The sequence below is a fragment of the Lolium rigidum genome, chromosome 7, assembly GCF_022539505.1.
Source record: "Lolium rigidum isolate FL_2022 chromosome 7, APGP_CSIRO_Lrig_0.1, whole genome shotgun sequence".
Lineage (NCBI taxonomy): Eukaryota > Viridiplantae > Streptophyta > Magnoliopsida > Poales > Poaceae > Lolium > Lolium rigidum.
This window is the reverse complement of record NC_061514.1, coordinates 136627083-136648214: the sequence shown is the minus strand read 5'-3', so window position 1 is coordinate 136648214 and position 21132 is coordinate 136627083. Positions and strand designations below refer to the sequence as shown.

General features: G+C 41.4%; 1 long non-coding RNA gene across 1 annotated transcript; it reads right to left on the bottom strand.

Annotated features, from left to right (window-relative positions):
• Window positions 1–6052: 6052 nt before the first annotated feature.
• On the bottom strand, window positions 6053–8263 carry LOC124679009. The gene is made up of 4 exons (XR_006994749.1): window positions 8215–8263; window positions 7649–7756; window positions 6510–6638; window positions 6053–6166 (listed from the first exon to the last, which is right to left on the bottom strand). It is a non-coding gene; the product is annotated as an uncharacterized LOC124679009 (long non-coding RNA).
• Window positions 8264–21132: the final 12869 nt, after the last annotated feature.

Genomic DNA, 21132 nt, shown 5'->3' with positions numbered 1-21132 from the left:
CCTTGAACAAGTTCCTGTTGTCTTTGATTATCCTGATGTCTTTCCAGAGGAATTGCCTGGTATGCCCCCTGACCGGGACATCGAGTTCATAATAGAACTAATTCCAGGAACCGCCCCCATAGCCCAGAGACCTTATCGTATGAACCCCCAAGAGCTGATTGAGCTAAAGAAACAATTGGACGACATGTTGGCTAAAGGTCTGATCCGACCTAGTGCTTCACCATGGGGATCGCCTGTGATCTTCGTGGACAAAAGAGACGGAACCATTCGCTTATGTGTGGATTACCGGAGGCTCAATGATGTTACCATTAAAAATAAGTATCCTCTGCCTAAGATCGATGATTTGTTTGATCAGATGAATGGAGCTAAAGTTTTCTCCAAAATAGACCTTCGCACTGGGTATCACCAACTCAAAGTTACAAAATCCGACATTCCCAAGACTGCCTTCACCACCCGTTACGGGTTGTATGAGTACACCGTAATGTCCTTTGGACTCATCAATGCCCCCGCCTACTTCATGAATCTCATGAACAAGGTTTTTATGGAATACCTCGACAAATTTGTTGTGGTGTTCATCGATGACATCTTGGTTTACTCCAAGACCGAGGAAGAGCATGAAGAGCATTTGCGACTCGTTTTGGGTACCCTTGGGCATCATCGACTCTATGCTAAGTTCAGCAAATGCCAATTTTGGCTCAAGGAAGTTGGATTTCTTGGCCACGTCTTATCTGCCGGAGGACTCTCTGTTGACCCCTCTCTGATCAAGTCCATTGTGGATCGACAACCCCCTAAGAACGTTACAGAAGTGAGGTCTTTTCTCGGATTGGCGGGATATTACCGCAAGTTCGTAGAAGGATTCTCGAGTATCGCCAATCCAATGACCCTCTTTCTTAAAAAGAATAAGAAGTTTGAATGGACAGAAAAGTGTGAAGAGAGTTTCCAAGAATTAAAAAGGCGACTCGTTTCAGCCCCCATCTTAACCATGCCCGATGTCACCAAAGACTTTGTGATCTATTGTGATGCTTCCAAACTTGGTCTTGGAAGTGTCTTAATGCAAGAAGGAAAAGTGATCTCTTATCTCTCCTGACAGCTGAAACCTCATGAAGCCAATTACCCCACCCATGATCTTGAGTTAGCCGCTGTAGTTCATGCCCTCAAAACTTGGCGCCATTACCTTATCGGTAATCGGTGTGACATCTACACCGATCATAAAAGCCTCAAATACATCTTTACTCAAAGGGAGTTGAATATGCGTCAGAGGAGATGGATTGAGCTCATCAAGGACTATGATCTCAGCATTCACTATCACCCAGGAAAGGCGAATGTAGTCGCTGATGCACTCAGCCGAGAACCTTGCTCTCTCAATGCCCGCCTAAAAATCGAACAACCCTTGTTATACCAAGAGTTTGAAGAATTCGGTTTAGAGCTGGTTAGTCACGGATTCTTAGCCGCAATGGAAGCCCGACCTACCCTGCACGACCAAATTAAAGAAGCACAGATTGGTCATGATAGTATTGAAGGAATTAAGCGTCGTATGGGTAAAGAAGAAGTAGCTGGATTTTCCATTGACTCGGAAGGAACCTTGTGGTATAATGGACGCCTTTGCGTTCCAAACATACCTAGCCTAAAGAACCTGATTATGGAGGAGGCTCACAATACCCCCTACTCTATCCACCCCGGAGGAAGAAAAATGTACCAAGACCTAAGAGACACCTTTTGGTGGCATGGAATGAAGCGAGATATAGCGTTCTTCATCGCCCGATGTGATGTTTGCCAGAAGGTTAAGGCCGAGCACCAACGCCCGGCGAGGACTTCTCCAACCCTTAAAGATCCCTGAGTGGAAATGGGAGGAAATCGGAATGGACTTTATCACCGGACTTCCCCGATCCAAACAAGGACATGACTCCATTTGGGTAGTTATAGATCGACTCACTAAGGTGGCCCATTTTATTCCGGTCAAGACTACTTACAACGGCCGTGAACTGGCTGAACTTTTCATCTCCCGAATCGTCAGTCTTCACGGGGTTCCTAAAGTCATAGTATCAGATCGAGGCCCCCAATTTACTTCTAGGTTCTGGAAGAAACTTCATGAAGCTATGGACACCAAGTTATCTTTTAGCACCGCATATCACCCTCAGACCGGAGGACAGACGGAGCGAGTGAATCAGATTCTCGAAGATATGCTCCGCGCTTGTATTCTTGCTTATGGAACCAAATGGGAAGATTGTCTACCTTTCGCCGAGTTCTCTTACAATAATAGCTACCAGGCTAGTCTGCAGATGGCACCTTTTGAATCCCTATATGGAAGGAAGTGCAGAACCCCTCTCAACTGGTCCGAGACCGGAGAAAGTCAAGTATTTGGACCTGATATACTTCGGCAAGCGGAGGAGCAAGTTCAACTCATCCGCGACCGTTTGAAAGCAGCCCAGTCCCGACAAAAGAGCTACGCCAACACCAAGCGTCGAGAGGTGACCTTTAGTATCGGAGATTTTGCCTATCTCCGAGTTACCCCTCTCAAAGGAATGAAGCGTTTCCATGTCAAGGGCAAGCTAGCGCCTAGATACATTGGACCCTTCAAGATAATAGGCCGAAGAGGAGAGGTTTCTTATCAATTGGAATTGCCCCAGGAACTATCTGAATTTCATGATGTGTTTCACATTTCACAACTTCGAAAATGTCTCCAAGTGCCAGACAAGCCCGAAGTCTTCAAGAACATTGACTATCGTGCTATTGACCTAAATCATGACCTCACCTATCGAGAGAACCCTATTCGCATTTTGGAGGAAGCTGTGAGATTAACCCGTCGAAGGAAGATTAAGTTCTTCAAAGTACAATGGAGTAACCACTCAGAAGATGAAGCCACCTGGGAGCGTGAGGACTATCTTAGAAAGGAGTTCCCCTACATGTTCAAGCTCTTAGCCTCGAAATCTCGGGACGAGATTCTTTTAAGGGGGGGAAGGTCTGTAACACCCCACTTTTCCAAACCTGCATTTTATCTCTACTTAAAAATTTTTGGACCAACAAAAACTTTTCATTTTAAAACTGCTAGAGTTTTTGATTGTGTTCATGTGTAGGTGGTTATTAAAAAAATTGCATTAGGATTGTTAAAATAGAGGATTACCTTAGTTAATATTTTAGTACCTCATTTTAAATCAGTAGGGTTTGAACCTTCATGTGTTGACTCCAACCCTAACTATTATTTTCCTCACTACTAAAAACCCTAGTATTTGCTTCTGACCATCACCATCCTAATAAGGAGGGACACTCCCCTCCCTTATTTGGAAAGTGATATCTCATTACCTAGGGTTACACCAACACCACCACCTTATGTTCTTCCCATATTTTCCTTCAATTTGTGCACATGCACTTGGGTCACACCAAGGCACATGCAATGACATGGCCCCCTTTCTTTTCTCCCCTGCCCTTTTCTTCTCTCTCTTTTCTCTTTTTGGTTTTGGCCGAGAGACAAGAGGGCCAGAGGGGGAACTGCCCCCTCTCTTTTTCCCTTCTCTCTTCCCTCTCTTTTCTTCCCTGGTTTGGGCCGTGGACAACACCACCATCCCTCCCCCTTGCCCTGGCCCAACCCTAACCGCACCACCCCCTCTCCTTGGCCCAGAACGCCACCAGTACCCCTCTCCCGCGCCAAAGCCCTAGCCCTAAAACGCACGCTGATACGCGTACAGCACGCGTCCGTTGGGAACCCCAAGAGGAAGGTGTGATGCGCACAGCGGCAAGTTTTCCCTCAGAAAGAAACCAAGGTTTATCGAACCAGGAGGAGCCAAGAAGCACGTTGAAGGTTGATGGCGGCGAGATGTAGTGCGGCGCAACACCAGGGATTCCGGTGCCAACGTGGAACCCGCACAACACAACCAAAGTACTTTGCCCCAACGAAACGAGTGAGGTTGTCAATCTCACCGGCTTGCTGTAACAAAGGATTAGATGTATAGTGTGGATGATGATTGTTTGCAAAGAACGAGTAAAGAACAAGTATTGCGGTAGATTGTATTCGATGTAAAAGAATGGACCGGGGTCCACAGTTCACTAGAGGTGTCTCTCCCATAAGATAAATAGCATGTTGGGTGAACAAATTACAGTCGGGCAATTGACAAATAGAGAGGGCATGACCATGCACATACATGATATGATGAGTATTGTGAGATTTAATTGGGCATTACGACAAAGTACATAGACCGCTATCCAAGCATGCATCTATGCCTAAAAAGTCCACCTTCGAGGTTATCATCCGAACCCCTTCCAGTATTAAGTTGCAAAACAACGGACAATTGCATTAAGTATGGTGCGTAATGTAATCAATAACTACATCCTCGGACATAGCATCAATGTTTTATCCCTAGTGGCAACAGCACATCCACAACCTTAGAACTTTCTGTCACTGTCCCAGATTTAATGGAGGCATGAACCCACTATCGAGCATAAATACTCCCTCTTGGAGTTAAGAGCAAAAAATTGGCCGAGCACTGTACTAATAACGGAGAGCATGCAAGATCATAAACAACACATAGGTAATAGATTGATAATCAACATAACATAGTATTCTCTATCCATCGGATCCCGACAAACACAACATATAGAATTACGGATAGATGATCTTGATCATGTTAGGCAGCTCACAAGATCCGACAATGAAGCACATGAGGAGAAGACAACCATCTAGCTACTGCTATGGACCCATAGTCCAGGGGTGAACTACTCACTCATCACTCCGGAGGCGACCATGGCGGTGAAGAGTCCTCCGGGAGATGATTCCCCTCTCCGGCAGGGTGCCGGAGGCGATCTCCGAATCCCCGAGATGTGATTGGCGGCGGCGGCGTCTCGGTAAGGTTTTCCGTATCGTGGCTCTCGGTGCGGGAGTTTCGCGATGAAGGCTTTAATTAGGCGGAAGGGCAACGCGGGGGGCCACACGAGGGCCCCACACACCAGGGCCGCGCGGCCAAGGGCCAGGCCGCGCCGCCCTGTGGTGTCGGTGCCTCGTGGCCCCACTTCCTTTCCCCCTCGGTCTTCTGGAAGCTTCGTGCAAAAATAGGACCCTGGGCGGTTATTTCGTCCAATTCCGAGAATATTTCCTTTGTAGGATTTCTGAAACCAAAAATAGCAGAAAACGACAGAATCGGCTCTTCGGCATCTCGTTAATAGGTTAGTGCCGGAAAATGCATAAATACGACATATAATGTGTATAAAACATGTAGATATCATCAATAATGTGGCATGGAACATAAGAAATTATCGATACGTCGGAGACGTATCAGCATCCACAAGCTTAGTTCCTGCTCGTCCCGAGCAGGTAAACGATAACAGATAATTTCTGGAGTCACTACAAGAAATCTGGTGACTTGCGACCCTCCATATTGGTCGCTGGAATATCGTTGTGCGCCATCTATGACCACGCCGTGACCAATAACTGTTGGTCGCCAGTTGAGCGTCACTGACGGCGCACGGCGACCTTTTTATTTAAATGGTCGTAATCCTCTACGACCAAAATGGATGGTCGTAGATTCTTTGACCAAAATGTTGGTCACGGGCTGGCCTGCCCTATCGACGTCAGATCCAACGTGGCAGGTCGGTGACCAAACCAAATAGTCGTGCATCGAAATCAGCCCAGTCCAGTTCTGCCATTTATATGGGCCAAATTCAAAGTTACGGCCCATTTCTATTTTTTTTCCAACTAAAATCTGTTCGGTTTATTGGGCCAGGCCCACACTTTTGGCCTTCTTACTTTCTTGGACTTGGCCATTTTACGCTTACTGTTCTTTATGGGCCTTGGCCATTTAAGTGTCCATTTTCTTTTAATTCAGAATCAGTCACACACATTGTACTGGTCCCACATGTCATATATACATTTCACACTAGCCAATTTCAATATTCTACAAGATCAACTTGCCAGGTTTCAAATTCTCATTATTACCGAACTGATAGGTCTCAGTTTCTCATGATTTGACATTAAATATCCAATATTTCAATTCCCAATGAAAAGTGAGGGAAAATACAAAAAAAAAAATCTATTACAATAATTCCATAGTTCTTATTAATCACAGCTGCTAGCTTTAAAATCTAGAGCTAAAAATACAACATATTTGATGGGTTGCACTAGGTGCTTCTTTGAACTTCAGTCTAGAGCTCTTGTAAGAGAGGAACATCACTTCATTATCTGGTAACAAAAAAAGAACGAGTGAGTGTTGAGCTATAAACAGCATGTGTACACAGATAACAGTAAACTACTTGACAGTGCTGGAAGGAGCATGCTACTATTTGTGGACACTGAATAAAGCCAAGTCCGCATGAGGAGTACTCTAATTTGCTAGCAGAGCATGAAGAAGCAATAGATTTGTACGTTCAGTAAAATTGAAGTAAAATATACATGCACCTGATATGAAACATAAATTTGTTAGTACAGTAAAATTGAAGTTGAAAGTGAAGCTACTGGTTGTTTGCAAACCAGACAGACAATAGTGAGGAAAACGTGAGGATTAATGCATGGAAGAAGCAAGCACCTGTGGTAGATAATCTCAAAATACTACTATCTTGTATTAATGCACAGGCTCAGTAGGACGCACATCAACTCACATATTGTCCAGTGGGGCACTACCTTTTGCAAGGCTTCACCCATTATCGTCTTCGTCCTGCAACAGGAAGTAAACTCATGTTAAGAATTAAAGTTGCTGTCAAGAAATTCTACACCGTCATATACATGTAGATGAACACCGGAAATAACAATGTTGGTTATGTTTGAAGTCAACTGATAAGAACAGGAACACCAGAATGCAAGATATAGAACAATAATAACTAGTCAACTGATAAGAACAGAAACTAGATGCAACAGCATAATAGCCTAACAGGTCTACAAGTGGAACATGACTAAAAGCTTGTGCTCAGTAATGACAACCAGAATAAGAAATACCAATGTGGAATAAACATGATGAAAGACCAAACAGGGGTATAAAGGAAGTTATCATGGTTTCAAAATTAAGAAAGTAGTATGTGCTTTCAGCAAATACCCTGGATGTTCCAGTAACAAACGGAAAGAACCGAGCTTTATCCTACTTGCTGAAACCTTGGACAATTTCCTAGAACAATTGAATAACTCGAGAAACTGTATTTGCCATAAGTTTATTCACTGATACCAGACATACAAAATTCATAAAGTTCATGTCAAAAAAATTGGGTACCACTTAATCATCTCTAACAGATATTAACAAGACAAAGATGGGATTTCTCCAACTGCGAGCATAGTATATTCAAATAAGTTTAGCTGATGAAGCTAGGGCTAACAACCTAAGAATTCATAATCATAGTGCAATATTCGGAAAATTTAGAGCATACACAAAAAATGGTAGAGCTTCAAAGATAGGAAGCCATCTATGTCTATGCATTCACAAAAGTACTAGCACTTTCTGGAGTTAGCATAGCACGGAAATAGATCACCAAAATGTCATATCTCACTGGTGGAGTAAGAATAAGATAAATGCATGCATTTTTCTAAGATGTCTGATAATAAACTTATCAGGATATGAGTTCTCTGATAATGGGAGCATACATACTCACAAAATAACAATACACCCTGATCTTGTTTCAAAAAAAACAATACGCCCTGATCAGGAACAGACATATGTTACAGGAAATCCTAGTGTACCATGTTTCTGCCGCACTTCAGATGAGATCACAACTATGCACTTGCCTCATCTCTTGAGCTTCCTGGTCAGTGCCTAAGAGTCTGCATCAATGGCCACCGAGTATATGCCTGCAGCAAGAAGCAATGTTACTGTTAAAAAGGAAAAAAGAAGCATAGTGGCAAAAGGAAAAAATCATGAACAAAGCATGAACAAAGAATTCCTATAAATTGTTGGAAAGCATTGAACGAGAACATTTTAGCATTCCAGAAATCAAGCAGAGGTACAGTATGTAAATAACCCATGAGAGTGCATGTTTTTAGTATGAGCATGATAGCAGAGATAAACACTACAATAGGCTCTTATAAACTCACAACAAATTTAAGGACTACAGTCTACCACTATGAAGAAGAAAATAGATATAATTACTTCTTAAATATAATAACGAAGATATTATCTTGCATATATGGATCGATACAAACTCGAAATTTGTATGCTAGATACACTACCGAGGACATCACAAAAGGGCCATGAAAAGATAACACACAACACGGGGACATACTAATGTGCAGGGAGCAGGGACTCTCACCGGGAGGTAGTGGCAGACCAGCTTCTTCAAGAGCAAGCTGGGGTCGGGCGCGTCGCTCCAGGTGTGGATCTCACGCGAGTTCGTGGGGCTGCCGAACTTGCGAGCGCCACCACCGGTTCCTTGTGTGATCTCGCGAACGTCATTGCTTACTTCTGCGAGCTCCCGAACGCGCGTCAACCAGATGTGGATCTCGCGCAAAGAGGTCTGGCCGGTGGCAGTGAGTGCGCAGCGACATGTAGCCAAAGGAGAGGACGAGATCTAACAGGGACAGCTGTTTAGGTGCTAGGGTTAGCGCTGGGCAAAAGGGAAGGACAAAATAATAGCCTTGGACAGACAGGCAAGCAGGGAATTGTCATGGAGTATATAAAAATATATGGAGACAGTATGACATGTTGTTTACTAGAGACCAAGAAAAGAAAAATCAGCTCATGCATCATGGCAGAGTACTTACATCTCTTTCTGCCTGCTATCTTTGAACATTCCTATCCCATTCATTCTTCTTAGGCAGACCATCTGAGAGAGTAATCAAAGAGAGGGTTTAGAGATATGGAAAAGTTACAAGAACATAGAATCATGTTGTTCTGATTAATATATGGGACATCATTTAAGAGGATTGGTAACCAATGCAGAGAATTAAAAAAATAGAAGGCTGAATAGCTGCCATTTACAATACTATAGCTTATAGAGGAAAACAATACAGTGCAAGAACCTTCTGAATGATGTGTTAAAACAAACCATAACCCAAAAATCTCTAGCTCCAACATGAACTTATGGTTGAGCAATCAAACACTAGAAAAACAATTATAGTGTAACTATATAACAATAGAAAATACTATGTTTGCAGTCAAGCAGAATTTTTGTATTTCAAACAGCATGGTACAAACAGAACATTAACAATGCATACTACCAAAATTGGAGAATTATTATATATGCAAAAATAAACTGCAAAACTCTTACTTAGCAAGCTATCTAAATGGATGATTGTAAGATACAGAACCTACCAATGGAGCAATAGTAAGTTATAACTCACTGATAAGTATCATGAGCAGCAGTAAGTAATTTTTCCAAACAGCAAAAAAACAACACATCATGACCAGATGAAGCTCATATTTCACAATCTTCAAATTTAATCAATATTTAGTTCTTCACTCAATCTTCCTATTTGCAACTAGGGTAAAGAAATGATTTACCGGAATCAGCAAGTATCAAAGCTAGGCTATAGCACATAGCATGGCAAAACAGGGGGGAACATACCCTGTTACAGGATGTCGTCATGGTCGGGGTTGAGGAAAGAGGACCTTCTGCGAGTACGCGCAGCACCTCCCGATCTACCGCTGTCACCCACCAGGAGCAGCTCGCCGTGACTGCTGCCGTCGGAGGCGAGCGTGACGGTGGATGCCGGCCTGAGATAGCGAACGCCAGGAGGGTTGGCAAGAACCGGGGCCGTCCGCAGCTGTCGGCAGTCCTGCAGGCCATGGGAACACCGGCGCCGGTGAAGGCCGGCTACATCCACCCCGCGCGGTGAGGTCGGTCACCGAGCCTGGTCAGCACCACCCTCTGCGGGGGGCTAGGGTTTCTATTGAAGATGCAGTTTGGTGGTAACCCAAGGTGGAATAGAGAGAGGAGGGGGAGGGGTTCCGGAAAGATGGTAGGCGGAGCAGGGAGTGGCCGGATTTGGCCGGAATCTAGGCCGGCGGCCGAGGTGGAGGAAAGGGGACGATGGAGGAGGCACTGTGAAGGGGTAGGTCACGATGGAGTGCATCTGTTCGATGGGTTTGGGAACGGGTTGGGAGGGGTAGCTCTCCCGCGTCGTGGGCTCAATTTTGGTCTCGCCCCGCTCAGCCCAAATTCAGATTAGTTTCGCGCCTCAGAGAAACTCCAGCGCGGGATTACACAGGGTCATAGGCGAGATGAAGTTTCGGGCGTCGGATCGAGCTCATGTGGACGAGATCTGCTTTGGTGGGGTGATCCGTGGGTTGTCTGATTCTATCTTCTGATTGGCTGACAACAATTGTCCACTTTCCTCAAAAAATTAAAATAATTTTCTCAAAAGCAAGCATCCACTACTTTTTTCTTCAATTTATTTTCCATGACCGGAGACATGATTCGTTTGATTTGCTAGGCGCTTCTGGTCTCAACTTGTTAGTTTTACGCGTCTAGAAGGATAGTGGGTCCCGCTTTTCAGTTTGATGGGGCCTACATGTCAGGTGACAAGTCTCCTAACAGTTTAGTGGATCCTACTTGTCGAAAACGCATGTCTAGTAGGAATATAGGTCCCATATGTCATTGAATTAGTTGTGTAGTTGACCTCCCGGTCAATATGTCATTGTGTCAATCCCACCTGTTAGTTTTAGATTTAAATAAACATGTAAGCGAAGGTTAACACATGGACACCTCACATAGGCAAGATTTCTAAGGTGGACGACCAGTCATTTTAAGGCATCTCGAATTAGCAGTCATGACCATTTAATTTGGTCGTACTCGACTAAATACGAGGTCGTGAACTGTATTATTTACTCCATGACCATTTTGTGTATGGAAATTATTACCTACCTGATGTAAATGGTCGTAATGATTCATGGTTTGAACCATCTCAAATGCCTTACAACCATTTGAGGCAAAATGGTCGTAAATCTATGACCAGTTCATCCACGGTCTCTATAAGAAGGTCACTAGTTAACACATTTATCGTAGTGAGTGACATGCCATCATAACCTTAATCATACTATTGTAAGCATATGTAATGAATGCAGCGATCAAAACAATGGTAATGACATGAGTAAACAAATGAATCATAAAGCAAAGACTTTTCATGAATAGTACTTAAAGACAAACATCAATAAGTCTTGCATAAGAGTTAACTCATAAAGCAATAAATCAAAGTAAAGGTATTGAAGCAACACAAAGGAAGATTAAGTTTCAGCGGTTGCTTTCAACTTATAACATGTATATCTCATGGATATTGTCAATGTAAAGTAATATAACAAGTGCAATATGTAAGTATGTAGAAATCAATGCACAGTTCACACAAGTGTTTGCTTCTTGAGGTGGAGAGAGATAGGTGAACTGACTCAACAATAAAAGTAAAAGAAAGGCCCTTCGCAGAGGGAAGCATTGATTGCTATATTTGTGCTAGAGCTTTGGTTTTGAAAACAAGAAACAATTTTGTCAACGGTAGTAATAAAGCATATGTATCATGTAAATTATATCTTACAAGTTGCAAGCCTCATGCATAGTATACTAATAGTGCCCGCACCTTGTCCTAATTAGCTCGGATTACCGGGATCATCGCAATACACATGTTTTAACCAAGTGTCACAAAGGGGTACCTCTATGCCGCTTGTACAAAGGTCTAAGGAGAAAGCTCGCATTTGGATTTCTCGCTTTTGATTATTCTCAACTTAGACATCCATACCGGGACAACATAGACAACAGATAATGGACTCCTCTTTAATGCATAAGCATGTAACAACAATTAATGTTCTCATATGAGATTGAGGATATATGTCAAAAACTGAAACTTCCACCATGATTCATGGCTTTAGTTAGAGGCCCAATGTTCTTCTCTAACAATATGCATGCTCTAACCAATAAAGTGGTAAATCTCCCTTACTTCAGACAAGACGGACATGCATAGCAACTCACATGATATTCAACAAAGAGTAGTTGATGGCGTCCCCAGAAAACATGGTTATCGCACAACAAGCAACTTAATAAGAGATAAAGTGCATAAGTACATATTCAATACCACAATAGTTTTTAAGCTATTTGTCCCATGAGCTATATATTGCAAAGGTAAAGAATGGAAATTTTAAAGGTAGCACTCAAGCAATTTACTTTGGAATGGTGGAGAAATACCATGTAGTAGGTAGGTATGGTGGACACAAATGGCATAGTGGTTGGCTCAAGGATTTTGGATGCATGAGAAGTATTCCCTCTCGATACAAGGTTTAGGCTAGCAAGGTTATTTGAAACAAACACAAGGATGGACCGGTGCAGCAAAACTCACATAAAAGACATATTGTAAACATTATAAGACTCTACACCGTCTTCCTTGTTGTTCAAAACTCAATACTAGAAATTATCTAGACTTTAGAGAGACCAAATATGCAAACCAAATTTAGCAAGCTCTATGTATTTCTTCATTAATAGGTGCAAAGTATATGATGCAAGAGCTTAAACGTGAGCACAACAATTGCCAAGTATCAAATTATTCAAGACATTTTAGAATTACTACATGTAGCATTTCCCGATTCCAACCATATAATAATTTAACGAAGAAGATTCAACCTTCGCCATGAATACTATGAGTAAAGCCTAAGGACATATTTGTCCATATGCAACAACGGAGCGTGTCTTTCTCCCACACAATGAATGCTAGGATCCATTTTATTCAAACAAAAACAAAAATAAAAACAAACCGACGCTCCAAGCAAAGCACATAAGATGTGATGGAATAAAAATATAGTTTCGGGGGAGGAACCCGATAATGTTGTCGATGAAGAAGGGGATGCCTTGGGCATCCCCAAGCTTAGACGCTTGAGTCTTCTTAGAATATGCAGGGGTGAACCACCGGGGCATCCCCAAGCTTAGAGCTTTCACTCTCCTTGATCATATTGTATCATCCTCCTCTCTTGATCCTTGAAAACTTCCTCCACACCAAACTCGAAACAACTCATTAGAGGGTTAGTGTACAATAAAAATTCACATGTTCAGAGGTGACATTATCATTCTTAACACTTCTGGACATTGCATAAAGCTACTGGACATTAATGGAACAAAGAAATTCATCCACCATAGCAAAAGAGGCAATGCGAAATAAAAGGCAGAATCTGTCAAAACAGAACAGTCCGTAAAGATGGATTTTATTGAGGCACCAGACTTGCTCAAATGAAAATGCCCAAATTGAATGAAAGTTGCGTACATATCCGAGGATCACGCACATAAATTGGCATATTTTTCTGAGCTACCTATAGAGAGGCAGGTCGAAATTCGTGACGAGCAAAGAAATCATATGCTGCGAGTAATCCAAATCTAGTATGAACCTTACTATCAACGACTTTACTTGGCACAACAATGCACAAAACTAAGATAAGGAGAGGTTGCTACAGTAGTAAACAACTTCCAAGACTCAAATATATAAAAAAATACTGTAGTAAAAACATGGGTTGTCTCCCATAAGCGCTTTTCTTTAACGCCTTTCAGCTAGGCGCAGAAAGTGTATATCAAGTGTTATCAAGAGATGGAGCATTGATATCATAAGCTCCCCCATCTGTAGTGGTACTAAGGGCTTTGTCAATTTTAGGCCTATAATAATATTTTTTTTGTTTAGGCACTTTAGAGACTGATGCGTGCAGTCGACACACGTCCGTTGGGAACCCCAAGAGGAAGGTGTGATGCAGACAATAGCAAGTTTTGCCTCAGAAAGAAACCAAGGTTTATCGAACCAGGAGGAGCCAAGAAGCACGTTGAAGGTTGATGGTGGCGGAATGTAATGCGGCGCAACACCAGGGATTCCGGCGCCAACGTGGAACCTGCACAACACAACCAAAGTACTTTGCCCCAACGAAACAGTGAGGTTGTCAATCTCACCGGCTTGTTGTAACAAAGGATTAACCGTATTGTGTGGAAGATGATTGTTTGCAAGAACAGTAAAGAACAAGTATTGAAGTAGATTTGTATGCGATGTAAAGAATAGGACCGGGGTCCACAGTTCACTAGAGGTGTCTCTCCCATAAGATAAAAGCATGTTGGGTGAACAAATTACAGTCGGGCAATTGACAAATAGAGAGGGCATAACAATGCACATACATGTCATGATAAATATAATGAGATTTCATTGGGCATTACGACAAAGTACATAGACCGCTATCCAGCATGCATCTATGCCTAAAAAGTCCACCTTCAGGTTATCATCCGAACCCCTTCCGAGTATTAAGTTGCAAAACAACGAGACAATTGCATTAAGTATGGTGCGTAATGTAATCAATAACTATATCCTTAGACATAGCATCAATGTTTTATCCCTAGTGGCAACAAGCACATCCACAACCTTAGAACTTTCTGTCACTCGTCCCAGATTTAATGGAGGCATGAACCCACTATCGAGCATAAATACTCCCTCTTGGAGTTAAGAGTAAAAACTTGGCCGAGCCTCTACTAATAACGGAGAGCATGCAAGATCATAAACAACACATAGGTAATAACTTGATAATTAACATAACATAGTATTCTCTATCCATCGGATCCCGACAAACACAACATATAGAATTACAGATAGATGATCTTGATCATGTTAGGCAGCTCACAAGATCCAACAATGAAGCACAATGAGGAGAAGACAACCATCTAGCTACTGCTATGGACCCATAGTGTAATATCCCAGGTTTAGAGGCTATAAAATGAGAGAACACCAAAGTGTGCATTGCATTCATGCATAGAAAATCCGGGGAATTTTCGCGCTTTCAAATAAAACTTACCACGATGAATCGAAGTTTCACTTGACTTGTTTGGAACCGAAGTAGATCATCAAGTCAAGCGCTATAAACTTCACTTGTGATCTTTGCTAAAACCTTGTTTTGGGTAGAGATGATTTGATCTATGGGCTAGATCAAATGGAATTAGCTTTACAACAACACATTCTTTAAGAATCAAACCCTAACTTATTAACACTTAAAAGTTAGCAACTGCCTTTGTGTGTAATGTAATTCACTTCTAAACTTATTACCAAATAAGGTAAACCACATGGTCTAAAGTGCATAAAAGCCACACATTCTTATTTAAATCATAACTTATTAAGTATATGGAATATCATAAAACTAAATCCATTTACATTACGAATTATAGTTCAAACTATTTGAATAAAACTAACTATGAGTATTTCGAAACTCATATGATCATGCCTTGGTGAATTCAAACACCAACTATCCAAACTTGAGAAATAACCCTCAACATTAACCTTTTCACCAATATTATAATATAAATCCAATCCAATATAATATAGTGACTCATCAACAATAATAAAACCATCCACAAGATATTTAGTAGCAAATGCCACTTGGCTATCCAAAAATAAATCATATGAGAGGATAATGATCTTGCCACATAGGATGAAAATATCTACATGACTTGCTTTCCAAGCTATGCCACCTCATGCTCAAAGGATTGCTATGGATGAGAGCATGACAACCAAGCACCTTACTAATCCCACCAAAACAAGAGTCACCCACCTAGGTGTCATGATACTAGAGCTTGCCCAAGCTTATAAATAGAGCCACACCCTTCATTCCTTTGCTAATCTTATAGCATGATACATGTGAACAAACACATAGAGCCACTCCATATGAATTAGCTAGGATCAAGATGAAGAAGCTAGGAGGTGGAGGCATACCACAAGATGCAGGTTTATTAGAATTCCTGAAGAACAAGCTACATAATATTGCAAGGTAGAATTCCTAGGCAAACCATATATTTAGAGGATCATATCATCATCTCTTAAGTAGGACCTTAGGATATTCCAAGACATTGAGAAGTGAGAGAAATATTAAAGAAGGATTAGTGAGGAATGAGTGGATCTTGTCTAATGCATGATCATATCTTGTAGCCCTAAATGATAAGTTAAACCCATATGATTAATAGATATCATCTACCACATAAAATAATAAGTATATCACTAGTAGTTAACCCCAGACCAATACTCATGCCTTGTGTAGAGAATAATCCTAGTCAATTAAACATAACCTAACTATTGCTCACACCCTAAACCTAGTGGTGTATCACATTGGTGATCACTACTAAAACCCTAAACCCAATTTGAGTTTCAATCCAAGTATCACTTTGAAATACAAGAAGAACCCTGCCATGCCTCATGCCTATTTAAATTTCAAATAGTGAAGCATTACCAAAACTCTAAACCCTTAGAAATAACTATCCACATAAAATCATAATACAATTCCATTTCCTTTACCATTTGTTAAACTCTAGTCATACCTAAATTATATGTGAATAATCAATATGATTAAGCACTTGCAAAATAAAATATGTTCACCATTCACATGTTCTCAATTTCAGATCTTTAAAAAAAAGCAATTGATTCCTAAATTAAAAAAGGAATTGAAATAACTAACTAAACCATTTCTATTTTTTTACTTAAGCCTCACAAGATATCAATTAAATCCTAAACTAAATATTTGTTTAAACAACAAGATTATACAGTGGGCATTGTTATCAAATTATATTGATATTCAAATGTTTTAGAACCTGCAAAACAAAACAGAATTCAAGTTTGAATTCAAATATCAAAACGAGAAAATAAAAACGAGAAAATAGAAAGTTTGAAAAGAGAAAGAGAGGGAAAGTTTACCTTACACTGGCCGTGCAGCCCAGCAGGCTGAGCCCACGACCAACCCACACCACGGCCCAGGAGCAGTCCAGCCCACGTCCAAATACCGTTTCGTGTGCGTCAAAAATCGTGCGTGAGGAAAAACAGGTTCGTCGTCGTCGTCTCCGAGCACGACAGTCGCCGCAAGCCGGTGAGGCCACGATCTCGTCGACGATAAGCTTGCCCCGGACGTCGCCAGACACTCAGAACCACGCCCAACCTCTCTCGCGTCCGAGCTTATCCGCGGACGAGGAGATCCTTGCCAGCTAGAAGCTTCCAGAGACGCCACCTCTTCGACCATGGCCGTCGCCGTGTCGAGGCCACAGGGCTTCCTTTGGCCTATAAATAGGTGGAGAGCATCGCCGTGCACGTCTTGTTCATCTCCTCCACTCCATTTCTCCTCAGACACCTTCTATTCCTCATGCTCATCCACTCTCTGTCGCCGGAGTCGAAGACGAAGCCGACGGAGGAGGCCACCCCAGCCTGCGGCGCGTGGTCCGGGAGGAGCGCCCGGACTCAAGGAGCTTCGGGAGGAGCCCGAGCATCCGGGGGAGCCGTGTCACGGATCAATTTCACCGATCCCTTCGCAGCACATCGCCGGGAAATCGCCAATCGCCGTCGTCTCCGTCGACCATCGCCGGAGCCGACCACACCTTGAGCTTCACGGTGAGATTCCGTGTACGCAGAGCATACTCACGCATCCTATCGACGTCCGTAGCCCCGATTAGCCACCTCGCCGGAGTGCACCGCCGCGGGACATGGTTTCCGACGAAGCTCCGGTGAGTCCCCGCACAAACCATCACCACCAGTAGCCTTGTTTCGTTCTTCTCGTTCGATTGGTACAAACCACGCATCCGGGGGTGCCTTGTAGCGGCGGCGCCGTCTTCGTCTGACCGCCGGCGTCAAGCCGCCGGTAGAGATGACGTGGCCGTGGGCTCCCCGCACATGTTTGACTTGGTCGTTGCCCGCGTGGCAGGTGACCTGGACTAGGTCCCACCTGTCTGTCTCTAGGGCTAGCAGTGAACCGGTACCTTTAGTATTTCGTATTTATTTCAAATTCCAGAAAATCACTGAAACTTTGTAAAATCATACAAAATTCATTTCAACTCAGAAAAATATAAATAAGGTATCAAAATGCTCACAAAAATAAACTCTATCCAAATAAAATATAAAACAAAAATGTGTGTCAAAATAAAAATTCACTTATTTTTATCTTTATTAATTATGTCTTTCTAATTGTTTAAAATACAATTTGAATTCAATAATTAGATAAGTTTCAAAATTAAATAATAGTTATTCAATAAGTAAATAAAATGTTAAGATTGAATTCTTTATCATATAACATCAACTTAAATATTAGTGCTAATTCATAAACCCTAATTTGCAATTTACCATTTACCATTTTCTTAAAATGATAATAAAACAAGAAAATGTTAACAACTAATATTAATTTGATAGTTCAAATTTGTTTACTCAAACATTTTTAGTTACCAAGTTAAGTATTTTAAAACCTAATAATAATTGTTAAACCCTAATTCTTAACTAAACCTAAATGGGAGTTGCTCTAATTATTAATTCTTGTGAAAGTTAATAAAATGCTAAAACCATTATTAATTGTTCTTCAAAGAGATTAGTTACCACACCTATATGGCCAATTATTATTTTAGGAGTTATACCATAGCTTAGAAACCCTAGTTTCAAATTAAGTAAGACCTTGATCCCATTATTTCATGTGATCACTACACTTTAGTAGTAACTCTAAAACCCTAGTTGCTTATCACATCTGATCATGTGAACTTCAACTTTAATGGTAGAACCTTGATAAGTAACCAATGAATGCATAATCATGATCCACCAACATAAAACCAATTCACATGAGCTTGTCATGTCAGGTCTTCATTTTTGAATAAACTTGGTATAATCCACTAGTTCCACCTAGATATAAACCCTAACTTGTTAATTGAATTAGTACTATTGATACCTATTACTATATACCATACCATTAGGATCAACCTCAACCATCATAATTTAGTAGAACCATAATGATAAACCCTAGTATCAACTTTGTATATCAAATCACATCACCTGTTCCTATCCAACTAAACCCTACTTAGGAAATGATAAACCACTTAGCTTAGAAACTATTAGAGATTATTTGGTAAAGCAAATATGAAGTTATAGTAAACCCTAACTCATAGCAACATGTTGATAACCATCCTTTGATATGATGCTTAGGAGAAACCATAGTAATAAACCTACTAATACTTGCTACATGTAGATCACTTCTACTTAAGCACCAACCAGTCCTATTAGTAAACCCTAATAGCACTTAGCTCCTATTTAAAGTAGTTCATATTCTTATTTTAACCTGTTCTTCAAAAGTTATTCTTTTGAAGTACAAATGTCAATCAAACCTTAGAAGCTTAATCCTTCTTTGAAATACTCATTAAATCTTAATCAACATGTTCTTCAAAAGTTATTCTTTTGAAGTATAGTATAAGTAATCATCAACCAAGGTTTTGTAGAACTTAAAATTGACAACTTGTTCTTTACATACTATTCCATCACTATTCTTATGTGTATGATTGTTATGATGCCTTATATCACTTGGTTATGATGCTAATATAACCAAACCCTAATAAGAACCTTGTTTGAGAACCATTCTAAAAGTGCAACCAACTCTAAAGAAATCTTTACAACTCATCCATCCTAAATCATCAAGATTAGGTTACGCTCGGAGACGATTGCATCTCATATTATGCATTATAGCATCTTTGCCAGTTCTTTAAACATTGTCCTTACCGGACGATGATGGTATTTCAGCATTTGGAGTTATCACGTATCGAAGCTTTTGCCTGCATAATCTTGCAGTCAAGAAAGGCAAGTTCATCGCTTGCTCATGTCATTTGATTATTTGTATCAAACTATATGCAAAGTACTATACTTATCACTCATGCATTGAAAAGCAAAGTATTATTTTACAATTATGAATGTGACTATGTGGTGGGCAATGGAACCATGGTATGTGTTGATATGGTGGAGGTTCCATTGCAATGGGTTATGTCACCCTAGGATTAATTACCAATGCCGTCCAGTGATTCTAGCGCCGTACATATCGTGTTATCCATAAGATCTATAATGGCTCTGGGGAAGTCAGCTGTATCTTTTCCCTTCTGCACGCCAACGGATGGTAGAGACGGTGGGGTGTTGGAGGCACTGCCGCAATAGGTTGGGATATCCTTTTAAATCCCCATCCATTAGTGATGTTAATCTCTACCATCTATGAGGGATTGTCCGGAGTACACCATGAGTAAAGCCGTATTATCGGGGAAGTCTACTGGAGGTGTACGGTCGGACAAAAGGGTGGGTTTGCGGGGTCGTGGAGAAGGCGATGATTGGCTTGGATCTTATACTTGGGCCTCACACCAAAGGAAGTGTGGACGGGGACATACTCTCGGCCGGCAACATGGTTAAGATCTCTTGTGGGGAAAAGTAACGCACCTCTCGCAGAGGGTATCAAGAATTGTGATCTGTCACTCCCTGTTCGGGAAGGGAACTGCGAACGCGGCAGAAAGGAACTCCACGAAGTTCTAGTCAACCTGTGAAGACTGACGGGCATAGTTTTCAGAATAAAATAAACCTTTTGAAGAAATGATTATGAAAACTTGCATTCGCCTATGACTTTCTGGTCTATGGCTGAAGCTAGTGCATGATACACCTATTTCCTAATATGAACTTGCTGAGTACGCTCGTACTCATTCTATCTCGTTTGAACCCCCTTCTTAGAGCAATGCACCGAAGGAGAAACTACCGTGGAACTCGAAGACAAGGGAGTCAAGCTGCAACAAGATGAAGAATCCAATCAAAGAAGTCAATGGAGTCAACTTCCGCATCAATTATTATGGAAACCTAGACTAGTAATAGAAGGGAACCTTTCCCTAATCCTAGCACCTAAGTAGCTAGATTTCTATAGCAAGCCAAGTAGCTCTTGAGCTGGAGTTAGCAATAAGATAGACTACGAGTCGTTCTTCGGAGCTTTATTTGAAGTTTTACCTCACTCGTAAAGTAGGAGGCTGTGTGGATCTTATGTAAACGAGTTCGTGTGTACTTCTATAGACATACCTTGGACTCGCATATGTTTCTGTTGTACCACTCGAGGGATGTAATATGGGTGGAACGGTGTTTCACTTGTGTTATGTCAACGACTTGTGTACTACACCATGCGAGTGGTACGTTGGGTCACCGCAGCTGGTATAGAGCAAATGCTTTGACCCTAGGATTAAAACCCTTTAAAGGAGACCTATAGGTTTGGTAGTGTCTATAGGAAGTATCTTAGTTAAGCCAACTATGCTAAACCAACTATTCTTTTGACTTAAGATGGGTATTCACTTGAGGATAATCCTGACACACTTGAGCCAATCTTTCTTATATCTTTCTTTAGTAAAGTGAATTAGTTAGTTATCTTGCTTCATTCCAAACAAATAGAACACCATTGGAGCTTAAGATAAAGGGTGGTAGAAGACCACAGTTGGTATACA